This window comes from Siphateles boraxobius, unplaced genomic scaffold (assembly GCF_051911475.1).
Source record: "Siphateles boraxobius isolate OS27281-9 unplaced genomic scaffold, OSU_SipBor_1 35, whole genome shotgun sequence".
NCBI lineage: Eukaryota > Metazoa > Chordata > Actinopteri > Cypriniformes > Leuciscidae > Siphateles > Siphateles boraxobius.
Window position 1 is genome coordinate 3160336 of NW_027508975.1, and position 17377 is coordinate 3177712.

Sequence of the window (17377 nt, forward strand, 5' to 3'; positions counted from 1 at the left end):
TGATTTGTGGTATTTTGCACGCTGGCTTGATGAATAGATCGCTCATCTGTGGTGATGCTGAAGTAGCGCCGTCATATCTGGCTATAACATGACATATAACCTATCACACGTTTGTTTTTTAGGCATGGTTGAGAGGAGTTAAATCTACACGTGCTTTCAAAAACCAGATGCATTTACACTTGTCCAGTTTCGTCTGGAATGAGTCTCAGATCACCTCCTGAAGTGGTTTGAGTGATCGGATTTAAATCTGTCTCGAATGCGTTTCGGAGGGCATTTACACCTGATCTTTTCACGATCGGAGAGCTATCCGATCACAGAAAACGTATGAAGTGGCCAGGTGTAAACAGCCCCATAGAGCTTGCTTTGAAAAGCTTGCGCGCCGTGCGGTGACGATGCAGTGTGGGCAGGCTTAAGAGTCCACACGTGGGGACGAAGCCGCTTTTTACCTGTTTACAGATAACTACTTTGAATAGAGCTAAATAAATATAATATATATCATAAAGATGGTGTTTTTAATGGTGTTTTATTATGAGACTAACAACTATAGATGATAATAACAAAGTACAGAAACAACATTTTGATTTTGGGACAGTTGACATTCACTTTAGGACGGTTCAAATTGTTTTTCAGGACGATTCCAGGACGGAGGTGAAAAAAGTTAGTCAGGAGCCCCGATACGTGTTTGGAAAAACATGATGGCGAGTAGAAATGATGACAGACTTTTTGTCCCATTAATGGCTATGTTGCAACTGCACACAGGTGTAGGCTGACATCAAGATAATAAAAAAAGTTTACGACTGCAGTCAAAATAAAAATAACATTCTAAAACTACTTTAGCTTAAATAAATGATGCAACGCCATGCACAATGTCAGGTCCATCAACTTTAATAGATAAACTAGCCCCCAGGCCATGAAAACTAAGATGGTTCCACAGAGAAATGCTTCGGATGGGTTCCGCTTGCTCTTTCATCTTGTGCTGAATTAAGTGTTCCAGCAGTCCTTCGATCAGCTCAACCCATCACACAGCTCTCTCGCTCCAGAAACCAGTGCAGCCGGAGAACCTCGCACTACAAGGGCCACCTATCTAGGGACTCTACATCTATACCTCCCTCTGTAATCACAAAACGGCTCTATGCGCTTCATATTCACTCACAGCTTCCGTCTCGTTACAATGTAATACATTGCGAAATGATGAAAACAGCTTGGGCTGAATCAATACTTTTAAATTTTTCAACCAGAGCCAATACCTGGACCCACTGCAATTAATGCAGTCCACACCTCGTCTTCAGAGAAATCCCACTCGAGAGACGTCGAGCAAATTAACAACAATCCGGAGCTCTCGTGACGGCCAAGACCCGTGAAGCTTGAAGAACTCATCTATTTCACGATTGGGATGGTCAGACACCCTCCACGAGGGAAAAGGAGAGGGAAAAAAGAACAAAAACGACAACATTCTGAATCTAAACCTAGAAAAATCTTGGTCTCCAGTTGGACTCGCTCTTCACATATACACATTCTTCAAGAATCAACGTAAGAGGCCCGTCATGTCATTTCTTGCTGCTGTTTATCCAGCTAAAGCATCAGGGAGGCCCTCTAATTAAACTTCACAGGAAGCCATTCATCTGGGCTGATTGTTTCTGCGTGGGGTTTAATAAGCCTTGCATGAGGCCTGCAGAACGCAGCCTCCCCATTCAGGTGTTAACAAGACCGGCGCACCAACATACATGCAACGCATTACAGTCGACTGAAACATTCCCTCTCTGTACCTTCTCGCTGTGCCCACCTAAGATCTCACAACTAAAATGGTGGAGAATAATTAATCAGCAACTGACAGAGCAGAGCGGAAAAAGCTCAGGAGTCAAAGGTCCCTCGCTGTGCAACCGTCGACCACCAAAGGGTTTCAGATACCTCTAAAACATAGACAGGATCATTCGGCAAACAAACAGCGATTCTCAAATGAAACGGAGGCTGACATTTTGCCTAGATTGGTTTACAAATCAGTTATTTTAGCTTGGCCATACAGACCTCTTCAGGTTTATGAGGAAAAATCATGACAGTCTGATCCACAAACCTGGCTGCATCTATACAGATTTTTTTCTAATTTGAATTGGACCTTTTAAAGATTTTAAGGGATAGTTCATCATAAAATGTAAAACTTAAAATCATTTACTCATCCTCCAAAGTACAACCCATTGTTATTTTAGTATTATAGCGTATTAAAAAAATTCTATATAATTCAAGGCAACATTTCTAATTTCAAGTTTTTTTTCATCTAATATTTATATTTTATTTCAGCTTTATTTCAAATAAAAAAATTTAAAAAATGTAATAGTTTTAAATAACAACATGACTTTGACTTTCTTATGCAGAACATAAAAGTTAGTTTAAAGAATGTTTCAGTGTTTTTGTTTTTTGTCTGAAAGTCAATGGTGTGTCTAATGTAGTTTTGGACCCAATTGACTTTCATTGTGTGGAAAAAACAGTTAAAACCATCTCTAAACTTCTTTTGTTTTCAGCAGAAACAAAAAAAGTCAAAGAAGTTTGGAACGACACGAGGGTGAGTAAATGATGACAATTTGAACTTCTGGGTGAACTTATCCCTTAACCTTGGTATATATAATTAAAAAAAAAACTACTGTATACTACCGAACATTGACACAGATTTGCATCATGTCTTAAAACAGTTTGACATACTTTTCTTTTTGTTTGTACTTCTTTCGCTGATCTAGATTTATCAAATTTACATCCATATCAATTAGTAGCATGTAGAAGCAACCGAAAAGACTTCTCACCCTCAAAGGATTTTCACTTGGGAAGATTTTTAAATAAACTTAATGTTTCTGATTAAGGGGTAATTATGCTGATTACTTTCTTTTCAAAACATTCATGTCTCAGTTTTACATAACTATGGATCATGAAATGAGCACTGATTTTTAGTAGGGATCAATCAGACCTGCTCTAGTCAATAAAAAGGGAAGACATGGTTGGCTGACTTTTATCAAAGACAAATAACTAGTATGAACACCACTTGTTACAAATTTAACCATAAGGAAACCATTTAGTTCAAATACTGAATGACCAGTGAATATGGATAAATCATAAACCACACTATTATTAGAAAAGTATGGTACGTTATTAAGATTTGTAACCTTCGACACTTCAAACCGCAAATCAAGAACAATCAAAAACATTCCTGTGAGTATCTGATTCATTTCTCTATGACGTCAATGGGAAGGTCTGAGGTAATGATGTTGTTTATTACGATTTATCAAGCCAAAAGTCATGTGGTCATATTGTTTCCTAGACCCATAAGCCTTATCTGGGGAAAGGGCACGCAGCAGCCCCTAGCTTATCCAAGAGCAAATTAATCAAATCCTTTTGGACTTGACAGGTTGGTCCTGAGGGTCTTTTTTAAACCCACTATCACACAAAACCAAAAATCTACTTGACGTGGGCATCCCCTTCTCTTTTTTACCGGCTTTAAAGCAACAGTACAGACACTGAAGGTGCATTGAAGGGTAAGAGATCAATGGGAGGACATGTGAGTGCCAATGCCCCATTCTTGTCTCTCAGGACTGTCGCAGTGAGGGTTCGTTTTACAAAACTAGCACAACTTTGGTCCACATCATCATATTGCACAGCCGTAAATTTCATGGCGCATGTTTACAGTGCTAGTCGTTTTGTTGTGTCTACTCAAAGCGTTTGCCAAAGGGGCAATGCTAATTCTAAACACTACCTTTTCTGACCATTCAGTAGTCCTGAAACCCAGCCAAGTCAAGTACTCTTTCTGATCCAAGAGTCAATATGCAGTTCTAAATGTGATTTCCCTATCAAACGTCTTCAATGGCATGGTCTCTTCTTCTACATGAACTCATGATCGCACATCTGATCTAATACAGTTACCTGAATATTGAGAGTCTTAAATTTAGGTTGTCAATAGTAATTCGGCACTTAAAAGTTCAAGTTGGATCAAGTTCAGCCAAATATGAAATCCTTATCTATCCTCATGTGACTTTCTCTCTTCTACAGAAAACAAAAGAAGATATTTTGAAGAATGCTTAAAATGCAAATACAATGAAAATCCCATTCAACGTTGTTTTGGACCCCATTGACTTTCATTATACAGACAAAAATATTTTTTAAGAAGAAAGTAAAACATATTTTTGAAAGACATAAGGGTGAGCAAAGCTAATTCTTGGGTGAACTATCTCTTTAACACAGCACAAGTCTTTAGCCTTGAATCATGAACCGCTAACAACAAATATGAATTAGTATGGGCTTATATTTATTGTGAAGATCCACGCATTCAGCATGGAAATGCCAATGTTGTGCTGAAGCACTGGTACGGACATAAAATCTGGGGTGAAGCAGGTCTAAGCAGAACAGGTACTCAAACAGGTACCTCTAAACCGTGACAGATCTATGATGAAATCTACATTGATAACTTGAGCTTAGAGTCTTTGCTCAGCTCAGTGTATTCCATCTTATCATCTGGCACCGCACTTCACAGGTTTCCTTGGCTTAACAAAACCAGACAGTCACTAGCAATAAGGTGCCCATGCACCATGGAAATTAAAGAGAAGAAACAGCATAAAATCCTTTCACAGGCGATGGCCATAAGCTCGGGTGCACCGACTACAGTGATGAATAGCGCAAAAAAGGTAGAAAAATAAATACCAAGCTGCCAAGTATCTTCCGCCTGAGGGGGAGGAGGGGGAACAGTCCACACAAAATGCCTTTGAGCAAAACAGTCAATAAGAACATTGTTTGGACCCCTCTTGAGGATGTAATACTAGTGGGGCGCCCCTCACAGTATGCAGCACAGCAGCTTTTAAAAAAAAAAAAATTAGCAGAAAACACTCCAAATGGCGCTCATTAGATGTGCTACTTGCTAAAAAAAAAATGTTTCCTTCACAATTCTTTTGTTTACACAGATTACTTACATCAGACATTAGTAAGATTTCATTACAGTGGTTCTAAGAGAATTCTAAGAGCAGACCTTTCTCTCTGCACAATAAGTATAAATGGCTTTAATAACAGTGTGTGGAGAGCTTTTTCTCCTTGACTTGTCAAACTGGGAAAGTTTTATATGCTATAAAAATATCTAGGAGTACATAAGCCTTTGCGTTAGTTGCTTAAGAAATTCCTCGAACTTAAAAGGTGCACTCGGTAAGTTTTTGTTTACATTTTGCTGGCTCTCATTTAGTGGTTTTAAACTTTATGCTGACACCTATTTGCGTGGATGCATGATGTTTATACCCAAGCTGTCGATTTTTTTTTGTGTCTTTCTCCATCATATACTATTTACGACATACAATTCATAACTATCATTCTTGAATTCAAACTCATTCGGTTTGTAATGTCATGTCTAATATTAGTAGTAGTAATTCTCACTTTTTCCACCAGCCTTGGTTCCGAAAATATTTTCCCATTCATATTTTTCCATATGGGGTTTTAAAGTCTTTGTTAAAAGGTTATAAGCCATGAACCAAAACCAACCCGTTATCACCACATTACAAAGTTTGATTTGAAGCAAAAAAATATTTGAAAATTGGACAAAAAGACAAACGGCTTTAATCGATAATCCCACAAAGCATTGCGAATGACAAACAAAATAAAAGAGAAGGATAAATATATAAAACTACTTATTTAAATATGTTGATTTTGTATATATGGAACAACATATCCTAGGTTTATTGCAAAATATTACTTTTATATTTAAGTAGTTTGAGAGTGACTGGTGACAAGGTGACAGACTAAATCATTCACAGTGCTTCATGGGAGTGGGCGGGCGCTAAAGAGTTATTTTGGTGTGATTTGCTTGCAAAATATTATTTAAAAAAAATAAGTCAACAATGCAGACTGATTGCTGAAAGCATATACCATTCATTAACAAATATTTAACTCACAGCAGGTCTGTCTTTAAAGGTGTACTGTTTAAGTTATCATTAAAAATCAATTCCCCTATGGAGAAATGAATGGGATTTTTATTTCTGGTGTGGTGATAAATCAGGTCCTCCTCGAAATCGGGTCTATGTTAGGACCCAAAGCAATCCCATTGGCTCAAATTACTTTTAATATGCACTCTTCAGCGCCGGATTACAGTTCCTAAAAAAGTCATGTTATGATAAATTCTGTTTGATACAATGACCATTAATGTCTGTATTAGTTAGCTTATGTACAAGCATAGTATACAGTTACCCGGTTAGCCTGATAGCTTAGTTGATCTACATATTTGCACTTGCCCTAAATGTATTCACAATTATCTTTAAAGTAATTATGTGTTAAATTAAGTGTTACATGTCCAATTATTTCAGTTATAAAAAGAATAATGATGTTCATTTATTCACCTAACAGCCTATTATGATTTTATTTATTAACAGTTTCTCACGTGAAAGACACATTCAATTAGTTTAATAATGCACTGTAGAGTAACTCGTACATGTTTAAATTAATATTGTTTGTATTGTGCTTAGTATAACTATTAACTGATAGAGCCCCGATTTTGCGGGAGGACCCGATTTGTCAGGAGGACACCAGTATGACTGTTGCACTTTATTGCATGACACAGCAGGTCATGTGATCGCAACATGGCAGCACCCATGATTGGGCGACCCGCTCCAGTAGAACACATTTCAAACTTTTTTTAGCACAAGATTACTGAGTGCACGTTTAAAATACTTTAGGGTGGTAAGGAAAATATAATTTGGCCAAATAGTGGAATTATCTGTCAAGTGCATTTTTACTTAAAATGTAAAAAAAGAAAGAAAAAAAAGTAAAAAAGTCTCCACAAACAAACAACTGTCATGTAGATACTAAATGCATGCATATGAAAAATTCTTGAGGGGCCAAACTCTGCCAAATCAGATTGCTAGAGTAAGCCTCTGACTATATAAAGCCTAAAGTAAACCTTGTCTCACTTTGGACTTGTCTGCAGAGAACGGACAACAGAGAGCATATATATCATTGATCAGAGTTTCTTTCTAAACGTCATCTCCCCCGATTATCAGTGACTCCCTGTTGGCTTCGATCAATACCTGCATTCACGCTGGAATTAGATTTCACTCTTACGCCTGTCAAGTGTTGGGCAGCCATTTGCGTGCATATGGAGCAAGTTGAGAGAACGTCCTCACTTACGTAAATGGCTGATGCATTTTCGACATCTTTTTTTTCTAATTGTACAGGCTCACCGTACACTATCCGTGTGCACTCGGCACAGTAGAGAGAAACCCCGCTTCACAGAACAGCCCTAAAACACTCACTAAACAGTCCGTTTGAGATGATATCGTGGGAATACGAGCGTTAGATAGATTTAGATGGTGATGTGTGTGATTATTGGGCTTTTTCATTGTGTCTGAGCTGCTACTGCACTACTGTAGCCACAGCCGGGAGGACGCGAGGCTTTCTCCGCCAATCTGGGTTAACCCCTAGAGACACCAGATGAAACAATGAACGCCGTTTCACACATTTAAAATGCCGCTTTGGCCAATAAACTTGTCAAAGTTGCTAGCTAAATATAACGGGCTTTTCGCGGAATCGCTCTTGAAATCGCCGCTCGGTGTGCGATACGCCACGGCGCAATCCCGAGCTCATTTTAATAGTATCAGCCAGCTAACGTTACTTTGAACTGCTGCGTGTACCACGCAAAATCTGCTATGCTATTGTCTGGCTTGCTCAGCAGACTCCCTCAAAGGCATTTTTAACCGTTAAGCCCATTCAATAACAGCATATGACGGTTGATTCGTGTGGCAGCTACGATTATAAACCATATCGCTCGCTAATTCCCCAATCCGATCCGATCCGATACCGGCTAGGCCGCGCGTGAATCCCCGGACTCACCTGACTCGCCTTTACCCTTCAGGTTCCTCTGGCTCCGGGTTCACTCTCCGATCCTGAAGCGCTGCTGTAGCTCTTCACGACCAGTCCCCGGCACCGGCAGGCAACACAAAAGCGCTGATTGGGCCTCGGCGAGCGCTCATCCCCTTGGTCTCTGCCCAGACAGACGGGTTATTGGTCGGCGGCTGTGTCGGAGACGCGCCCCTATTAAGGTGTATGTTGTTGTCTGTGTCTGGAGGGGAGGGGACAAGAAGCTCTGAAATGATGGGAACTAAATGGGTTGTTATGCGCGTCGTGTCGGCAGCACAAGGCGAGCTTACTACACTGACAGATAAATTGTGGACAGCCATATTAACTCCGTCTTCTTTCCGATCGACTGGAGCATTTTGAGGAACATTGTGGTGGGAAACCGCCGCGATTCCACACAACATTTGGACATTCTTCCAGCCGTTTCCCAAAAACTTACAGACCAACAAAACAGACTGCACTTTTTCGCAATGACAGATATGTGGTTTTAGAGGCCGCATAGGTGGACTGGAGTGAATCCTACGAAATTGCATCCTGCCATTGTGTGAAGCACCAAGGGTTAGGCAATATTTTTTTTTGTTTTTTTTTACATATTATGTTGTTCAGATCTGGATTATGTTGCAGGGACTGATATTACTATATCTAATGCAGTCATAAATAATAATCAATAAAAAAGCGAGTTTATGATTTTTTAAGTTTAAGCTATTTCGATGTCCATTACAAAACATATTGGTTCTGTTAATTGAGGATCACAATCATTGTAGGCTGCGTTGTCTTGATAAGTGCATATTTGTAAACAAATCAAATAGCACATGTATGGTAGCCTATGTAATGTGGATTTTCATTGAAGATGTCAATTTCAGAACAGTGAGTGTAACATGGCAAACCAGTCCATTACAATACATATTGTTTTCGTTCACAATAGAATAAATGTAATTATAAATATTATATATATGCAAGAAGAATAAATACAATTTATGCAAAATAAATTATGCAGGTTGTTTAACCTGGGGCAAGCTTAATTATCTTACAAGTGCATTTTTACTTAAAATTATGTGAAATTCACATAACATGACATCCTAAAAAAATCTTAATTTGTGGCAAAAGAAAAAAAGGATAGAGTAACTCTCTTTTCACAAACTAGCTACTAATTGCATGTGGGGGGGAAATAAGGGTCAAAAATATTGTAGACTGCTTTGTTTTGATGAGCGTATAATTGTAAACAAATCAAATATATATAGCCTATTCTATGGTATTCAGTGTTGATTTTCATTGAATTTTAGATCTGTGAGTATAACTTGGCAAACAAAGAATGATATCTCTGCAGAAACAATTATGCATGTACATTTACTGGACAGTCCTTTATAGCATGTCTCATGCTCAAATAGTAATGTCTCCTATACAGGGCTCAAACCTGCAACCTTTTAGAGACCAGCTTAGTTTTTTTTCTCCACAGTGCCACTTCACCTCAACACATCCAAAAAAGGCATGTTAAATGTCAATGCAATGCAATAGCCTACTTGTGGTAATTTAATAGGCAAACATGTTTGCATAGGCTACAAAACAAACATTTGATCAAATTTGTTAGGAATGGAAAGAAGATAATCTGACTCAGTTCTGGTGACGACTGTGGGATTTGCAGTACACTGCCAATCACAATGAATGAACATTATTAAAAATGTAAATATCTGTAAAATCTTCAATAGGGTATAGGCCTATGACTTATCTTGCAAATGCCACCTCTTAGATTCACTTTAAAACAGTCAAACTTGTATTGTTTTATAATAAATATAACAGGTACAATTAGCTATGCCTCTTACCACATTTAAAATAAAATGTTTGTCAGCTAAGTAACAATATCTGGTGTGACTGACTGATTTAGCAATATAATGCCACTAAAATGAAAAACATCTGAGAAAAGTGACATCCACTGGAATCTCAAGCAGATTTCAGTAGCATCTGCCCAATGTTTTCTGCAGCAACACATATTTAATTTGATGTGCGTGTGACAGATCTTTTACCTTTCTTTTGCCTGCTCTCATTTATTCTTATATTCGACACACTGATGGGGCAGTAGCACACACTGACTGAACAATACGACTCTCCTGACCTACTTACACATGCATGCATTGTTGCATCCCAGAATACTAAGAGTGCAACAAAGGTGTGAAACTCTGAAACTAAATGTTTCACGAAGAAAAAAATAACAGTTGGTGGTCGTTTGCACGTGCATATAGGGTAAAAACCATTCCTTGTGAAATCATTGTTACATGCAGCCTTTTTCTTCATCCGGGGATTGTTTACACTCACTGTTTTGATACTGTATCTCGCTCGTCATATACTGTATGGACCGCAGCGTCTGTCCCGTCAGTCGCGCGAGGAGCAGCTCTCTGCCTAACTGGAGCTGTCTTTGTGTTATAGGCAAGGAGGATTAGTGACAGATCGCAACATTTGTCCACCATAAACCAGCAAATCCTTTTAACCGAACCTGGGTATGTATTGATGTTCACATAGAACTCTTTTATTGTTAGTCAACACTGAGGCTGAGACCTCTAGCGGCGGTTTGTGCTGTTTACGGCAGATTTACAACGCAAGAGCCGAGTGAGTCACTGCAATATGGAGTGCAATAATAACTCACTACTGTCTACACCGACCACACGGGTCTGAATTACTCCATGTAACATCTTAGCACTGACTCTAAAGGTTTGCTTCATTAAATACACGAAAAACTATGAGGAAATGGCCTACTTCATTAGAAATGATAAACTTAAAGGGGTAGCTCGCCAAAAAAGAGCATTCTGTCCTCATTTACTCATCCTAATGACATTTTTTTTCTGATATTTTCACTTTTTTTCCTTCTCATGTTTCTGTCCATATTCAGTTAAAGTCCAGTGTTGTTTGGACACCTCTGACCTTCAGAAAGTCATTCAAGCTCTCAGATAAAATGGTACAAAAGCTGTCACTGGGACGGTATCCTTTAAAAAGTTTCTAATATTTTCACTTTTGCGTACACAATGTGTTACTTTGAGCTGCTATGCACTCTTTAAGTGCAAAGGTGTACCTTTTGAAAGGGTTTACAGTGACAGCTTTTGTACCTTTTTTCCCTGAGAGGTTCGAAACAACATGAGGGTGAAAATATGATAACAGAATGTATTTTTTTTTTTTTTTTTTTTTTGGGTGAACTATCCCTTTAAATTTAGAACACTTGGACATTCATCATTATGAACAATTAAGATTTTCCGGTTCTCCAAAAAAGGAAAGAAAAAAACATTATTTTTCAATAGGATGTCTATGAGTCATAAGTTCAAAATAACCAAGAATCAAAGGAAGCTCCTTATCTGTGTCAACTACCTCTTCTAGACAAACACACCAATATATGGATGCCTGTTTAGATATAAAACGGAACTGAAACAAAGCACAGATCTAGTGACTTTTGTGTAAAGTCTAAGAGGTGTAAACCGTGTAAGCTAAAAACAATTAGTCAAGTGCAACAGCATTATTTTGGCAGTTATTTGTAGGTGATGGCTTAACTGTAATGACTTACTTCCACTGTGTTTCTCAGAACAGGTTTTATGTGTAACTCATTTCAGTGAGGAGGGCCTGTTGGATTTAAGAGTACAGATTAGTGCTAAATATTCCATGCAGTGATTCTCTGAGCTAATCCAGCATTCCCTCCACGGGTTGGCCATTTGCATCGTCACCCGCTATAGCCCAATCAACACTTACTTTATGAAATATCAACAAACCAGTTTTTTTTAAGGTTCAGTGACTAAAGCCATTTTCTAATCTCTCTCTCTCTCTCTCTCTCTCTCTCTCTCTCTCTCTCTCTCTCTCTCTCTTTCTCTCTCTTTATTTGTATAGGGTCTTGCAGTCACATGGTGTCATGTGGCAAGTGTATGAGTGCAAAGTCACATGTTAAGTGTAACTTCCGAACCAGATTCACATTTAAACCTGTCATCTTAAATGCTGTTTTGCTTGATTCTATCAAATTTACTGTATGTGTTTATTAGATTGTGTGGTTCGTAAAAAGCCAAAGATCCTGAGATGTGTGAAGCTTTATGTAGGCCACATGATATTGATACTAAAATGGTGTGAACTGCCTCACTTCTTCACATCAGTGAATTCAGTCTTATAGTTTTTGCACCACTGTTACTTGTGATGTTTTCTGTAATCCCACATTAGAAGTGTGCAGAAACACATTACGAGATGTAAGAGCTCTATGTCGACTTCAATATGTGGTTTATTAGAGTCCCAAGTTCTACCCAAAATCTAACTGAACTAGTCAGCAGAGGGTCTGCATTAAAGACCAAAAGCAGACTAAGCGGTTTAACTCGCAGAGTTAAAAACTCTGACTTAAAAATCATGGAGAAAACAAAAACAACAACTACTTCCATGATGCCACCAATTACTTAAGCTTTAAAAGGAATATTCAATAAAAGTTAAGCTCAATCGACAGCACTCGCGGCATAATGTTGATCACCACGTTAACTTCCACTCCTTTTCTTTAAAAGCAAAAAACAGTGAGGCGTTTACAATGGAAGTGAATAGGGCCAGTCTGTAGCCTAAATGTTAAAATACTCACTACTCCAATTGTATAGAAGACATGTGTGTTAAAATGATATTAGTCAGAGGCTGCATCTGAAACCGAATACTTCTCTACTGTGTAGTACGAAAAAGTAAGGATGTCTTAATTCAAAGTACTCATAGGCGAAAAGTACTGGATGGCCTACTAACCAAGTCAAGAATAATTATTACTTCATGCCGCTAAAAGATGTTCCATATAGTATGAGTGTGTGTAGAATGAATGTAATCCGGACATACTACATTCACCATGTTGTCATTATCATGTGACCTGTACCGCTTCACTGTCATTCACAAATCCTATAAAGTAAATAGTAAAGGACGATAGTAAAGTGTCCATCATATGCATACTTCAAAATCTCACCGGAAGGAGGAAGTCATCCAGGTACTTTTTGTCGACTCTACTGTGAATTCGGATATACTTATTTTGTCACATATTGTTTTCTGCCTACTACAATAGGGATGTACAGGATTTCAGATACGGCCATCACTTTACATGAGGCCACAGGAGAAAATTTGCATCCCTTCACATTAGAGTGAAGCGACACAACTGACGCTAGTAGCCTATGTCACATGATAAGGACAATATGGCGAATGTAGTAGGTCTAGATTACATTCATAGGCCCTGGCCCAAATGGCAACCTGAACACTCGCGGGCTTCCTGCAAGTTTGCACTTTTATGACGTAATGCCACTATAAAGTGTCAAAGAAGTTTGCTGTGGTTAACACTTCAGTGCGGGCTCGGTAAAAGTGTGCATGGAGGGCACATATCGACTGCAAAGGGGGCGCTCGTGAGCACACTTCTGACAACTAAAATGACGAATGGGACACACTACGCTACGGTCTCATGGACTCAACGGACACGCGCGCAGTCATTGTAAGTCCACAAGACTGCAAGTGCATATGAAGTGTGCCATTTAGGACAGGGCCATTCACACACTAATATTATATAGAACATACTTTTTTAGCGGTCGCAAAGTAATTACTTATTCAAAATAATTTCTTATTCAAAATAATTACCTTCTCAAGAGTGAATGCGATTTCGGACCCGGTCAATGTTATTTTAGTTTTATTATTCATATTTTGAATTAGCTTTTATTTTTATATTTTTAGTTTTTATGTTATGTTTTTTTTATTACTTTAATTACTTAAATTTTTTTGTACTTTAGTTATGTGCTTTTGTAATTTTATTAGTTTTTTGCCATTTAGGTTTAGTTTACTTTTTTATTTCAGTGTTTATTTATCTCCAGTTAATAATTTTAGTGCTTCAACTTAAACCTATTTCAGTTCATTGCCAAGGCAACATTTCAAATTTTTAAACTACAATTTATATTTTATTTCATTTTATTTCAGCTTTATTTCAATTAACAGAAATGTTTAATCGTTTTAGTTAACGACAATTTAGTTAATGTGATACTTTTCTTTTTTCCAACTTACTTGAAAGATGAACCCTAAAACAACTATAACACTTATTTAAACAACTTTAAAGCAAAAATGATACACACATTTTAACTGTAAATCTGATTTCACAGAGTGCAATATGTTCAACTTCCCTGTTGATCCTGGAACCAAATTCCAATGAATCAACCAATCAGATTTGAAGGACAAGTTTACAGTTTTTAACAGATAAATTGTAAATGCTTTTATAAAATTATTGGCTTCACATTTTCTGCTTTTAAATCCCCCACAAATGTGCCCCATTGTAAGCACTTTGCCCGAGATTTGTCTATAAGCAGACCTACTGTATAATATGCTATACATGTCATTTCATTGTCCTTTTTAGGGAGTTAGTCTCCCACCTGCTGGTCATAATGTTAAACTCCATCTAAGTAGGACAATTCTGAAAGATAAGACAAACAGTCTTTATGTAACCCACGTATATAATGAGCATTGATATGAAGGGTTTTGTCTAGGGTATACAATAAATGCTTCATAGAATCAGACGTCTTTCGTTGTGTTATTTTATTGAAACACTACATTCTCATTATAGCATGAATTTTCTTTTCAGATTTGAACGCACAGAGATATCGGTTTGTTGTAACGTCATGCTTTATTTATTATCACTGATGTATGATTGTTCTTCGATCAAATGTTGAGATTATTTCGCATTGCTAATTAATGTTCAGAATTAAGAGGTACAGCAGACAGGGAGTAATTAAGCTTCATGTTAATGAGCTACAGCTCAGTAAGTTTCGATCATTAAGTATTAGACACAACTGGAGGAGGAGGGCTTCCGGTGTGTGAGCTGTCAATTCATTCAAAGGTCTGCTAACATTTGGATAGAGAACACATCAAAATCTATATTCAGCATCAAATCCAGCACACGAGAGGATTAAGATATTAATATCAGTATCATCAATACCAGAAATGCGACATCAATATTAGAGACAGCATCAAATCCGTTCTTAAACTCACAGACGGGAGATGTTATGTAAACACTCAAAGTGCATATTAAATAATCTCATGAATGTAATGCAATCTGTCAACTAAGACTGTAGTGTGCGCGAGCACACACACACACACGCACGCACGCACGCACACACACACACACGCACGCACGCGCGCACACACACACGTTGGGTTTTCACGTTTTAATGGGTACATTCCATATAGACATATTGATTTTTATACTGTACAAACTGTATATTCTATTCCCCTATACACTACCCATCACAGAAAACGTTCTGCATTTTTACTTTTTCAAAACACTTAATTTAGTATGATTTAAGCTGTTGTTATTATTATTATTATTATTATTAAATAATAATATAAAAATTACCCATAAAGCCAAAATGTACTGGTATTTCTATCCGGGTCCCCATAATGTAGGGAATACCAGGCGCGCGCGTGCACGCACGCACGCACATACACACACACACACACACACACACACACACGCACGCACGCACTTTGGTGGATAGCTAGTTGTAATGCATACTAAGGTTAAGAGAGAGATTAAATAAAGAGGTAATTGTGTTCTAGACATAATCGAGATTAATCATAAAGAAAACAGTCATTTTATTTTAAAACCCCATAAAGTCAAAGTGTGATAGCTAGCCTATATCAAAGAGAGAAATTTATACAAATAGCAGTAGATTTGAAATTAACTAATGGTCAAGTCACTTTTATTTCGCGCTTTGTACAATACAGATTGTTTCAAAGTAGCTTTACAGAGATAAACAGGAAAATAATGATTCAATGATGCTAATAGAATTCAACTCTACTGTAAAGCAGCTCTAAGAAGACAGTAGTAAACAGTCATTATTCAGTCGAAATAAGTTCAGTTTTGATTCATTTCGGTTCAGTAATTGTGCAAAGTAGGCCTACATCAATTTATGAAATGAGTTCAATTCAGCAGTAAAGCACAGATCTTTAAATTGAAAAATGAATGTAAAGAAATAAAAAAATACATAAACAGTTTAATTGCTTTTTTATCAGATAACTTATTATGATTTGTTTCAAATATAAAATGGTTGCTTACCCACACAGAAACAAAATCACTGTAAATTATTTATCCTTAAAAAAATCCAGAGAGACAAAAATGAATCTTTAAATGAATGAATATTAATTTATTCTGAGACGCTATTGGTTGTCACTGGAATCTTCCCAGCAGAGGGCAGTACAACCTAAAGATTGCCGATCACACACACTGGCTTTGCAAAAATATTCCGTCATTATAAATATTTTATTTGAAAGTATACATGTGCAAAATTAATTAAAAACCAATATATATATATATATATATATATTTATATTTATATATATATATATATATATATTTGTTAATTTTACGTAGAAGTTTTTTTATTGGCATATTTAATTTTTTTGCTGAAACTCCTAATGTAGCCTATTTATATGTGACCGCATAATCAGGATTTCGCATTTCAATCTGAGGCATGAATAACAATAGACAACAAGTTATACATAAATCATATCTTTCTGAATTGCATTCATTACCTGTGAGCATATCGCTCTTAGAAAAAAGGTTCAATGCAGGTCCCAGTTCTCAGAAAAAAAGGTACAAAAGCTGTCACTGGGACTGTACCCTTCAAAATGGTTCTAATATGTACCATTTAGGTACTAATGTGTACACTTTAGGTACCAATATGTACCTTTGAGGGACTAATATGCACTCTTTAGGTACAAAGGTGTACCTTTTGAAAGGGTTACCGCCACAGTGACAGCTTTTGTACCTTTTTTTCTGATAAAATTCTAGGTAAGGAGGAGAAATTTCATAAATGATTGCATAATACTTTAATTTTAACAGCTTATTTCGATTTTTTCTACTGATAAATATGTTTCATAAAATTGGCATACAATTAAAAATGAATTAATTAAAACTATAAGTCCATAAAATGATGGAACCCCTAAAAGGTTCTATGCATGAAGTGCCTGACTAGAACCTTTTCTTCTAAGAGTGTAGTATCTTCCACCTAAATGTCTTAAATTTACATGTATTTATAATTGTGAAACCTTGGACAGTCGATGAAATACAAGATTAAAGAATAAAATGAATGTCTTAGGAATTTTTGTACCATGTCCTCCACCAAAGGAACATTGGCAAATTAAACACGCTTTACATTCACTCAGTGGCTTTTTATTATTTAATTATAATTATTAATTGACTTAACAGCTGAGCAAAACGAATGGGGTGAAAGCCTCAACCTGCACGACATTTAATCTTTGAACTAATTCAAAATTCGTTGTCAAAATTAGCACTGCTCTGAACCAGTTAACCCGGGAGAGATGTGACAGCAGTTCATCAACACGTTCTGTGCAATTAAAATATCTATGAGGCAGATTTAAAAGGCTGTTGCATTTGAATGCCTCCATTAACACGTGTAATACACAAGACGGGTGAATACAAATGAGGTTTAAGAAAACAAATCCCTTTATAACATTTAACACAGGGAAAAGAGCTCTGTAACCATCT

The 17377-nt window shown here is 37.1% G+C and overlaps 1 protein-coding gene and 1 long non-coding RNA gene across 2 annotated transcripts in view; one reads left to right on the forward strand and one right to left on the reverse strand.

The window, feature by feature from the left end:
• Nucleotides 1-8409, reverse strand: part of gatad2b (GATA zinc finger domain containing 2B) — a 47085-nt gene extending 38676 nt beyond the window's left edge. Inside the window, exon 1 of the mRNA XM_077195986.1 lies at nucleotides 7840-8409. The gene's annotated coding sequence lies outside the window, so the exon portion shown is untranslated. The remainder of the gene's footprint in view (nucleotides 1-7839) is intronic.
• LOC143702302 (uncharacterized) lies at nucleotides 8085-14382 on the forward strand. Its single transcript, XR_013190420.1, has 3 exons — nucleotides 8085-8421; nucleotides 10285-10355; nucleotides 11725-14382. It is a non-coding gene; the product is annotated as an uncharacterized LOC143702302 (long non-coding RNA).
• The last annotated feature ends 2995 nt before the right edge of the window (nucleotides 14383-17377 follow it).